Raw genomic sequence first — 1,571 nt, 5'->3', positions numbered from 1 at the left:
ATCATACGAACCTATTGAAACCGTCCAAATCCCGATTCCTAGGTCGTTTACTCAAAAATTGACCGAAGTCAAACTTGATCTTTTAAGCCAACCTTAAGAAACCAAGTATTCTGATTTCAACCCGAACTCTTCCAAATCCCGAACTAACCATCCCCGTCAGTCATAAATCAGTAAAAGCAAGTGCGAAAAGTCTCATTTAGGGGAACGAGGTTCTAGAAAGAAAAATAACCGATCGAGTCATTATATATAGTAGGCCTAAACTTAGGTTGTTCTACAATAATAGGCTAAATCGCACCAGTTGGTAGTACTCCCAAAGTTTGATACCCTTGAACCATCTGCTCAGGAGCGGGTGTCATAGACGTTTGATCTCTCCCTCATCCTGAAAAGTAGCTAGTACCATAGGAAGTACTCTTGCGTGAGCCCATGCTCTCTATGATACCAATTATATGGACCAAGGCATCCTAAAGCACTTGGGTAGCAATAACTCCCTATGGAACTAAGCTGGCCCCACCAGCTCATCTCGAATTGGAATATGCTCATCATCTAGAGCTATCTATGGTTCGACTGAAGCCGTTCTAGCACGAGTGTGAGTAGCTCTAGGTGTTGTTGCATGTGCTCTAGTCTGAGCTCTAGCCCTGCCCCTACCCCGGCCTCTACCTCTAGCGACATTTATAACCTGGGGCTCCAGCTCTGGCTGACGCACATGTCCTCATCATCCATGAGAAAATATTAGGATAAGGATTAAAACTTTATGACAAATAAAAATCTCATGATAAAGAATGAAAGAATGTGAAGTTTTCTAAATTCCCCATAGACTCTCAAAGATAAGTATAGACATCTTCATACTGATTTGCAAGACTCTACTAGACATGCTCATGACTCGTGAGACCAATGAAACTTAGGCTTTAATACTACGCTATCACGACCCAAAATCCCGCCAAGGGTCGGGATGGCACCTAACATGCTGGCTAGGTAAACCAATCACAAAAAAATCGAATAAACAACATAAATGAATCAATATAACAAGTCCAATAGCGATTTCTAGCATAAATAAGTCTAAAACCAGCACCAATAAGCGAAACAGTAATAAAATTCCCCAGAAACTGGTGTCAAAGAGTACTTGGGCTCTAAGAGTATCGAAAAATAATAGCATGAATAAATACAACACTGTCTGAAATAAACAATAGTCTTAAAATAGGAAAAGAATGTGACCTGGAGGCCTACGGATGAACATGATGCACTACCTTGAGTCTCCTAGCACTAAAACGATCTAGTCCTTAGCTCTGCTCATGCCAACACCTGGATCAGCACAAAATTGTACAGACGTATAGTATGGGTACAACTGACCCAATGTACTCAGTAAGTACCAAAACTAACCTCAGCAAAGTAGTGGCTAGATTGGTCAACTGATACTTACTATCTTAATCTGAACGGCGATAAATAAATACGATACTAGAATCTAGCAGAAATAATGTATAAAATAATCAAATACAACTAACAGAGATAATAACATTCTTTCAAACAAGAATTTTACCGAAAACTCATATTGGATCATCAAATCATCATATGTA

Source organism: Nicotiana sylvestris, chromosome 7 (genome assembly GCF_000393655.2).
Source record: "Nicotiana sylvestris chromosome 7, ASM39365v2, whole genome shotgun sequence".
Classification (NCBI taxonomy): Eukaryota; Viridiplantae; Streptophyta; class Magnoliopsida; order Solanales; family Solanaceae; genus Nicotiana; species Nicotiana sylvestris.
This window is presented reverse-complemented; position numbering follows the sequence as displayed.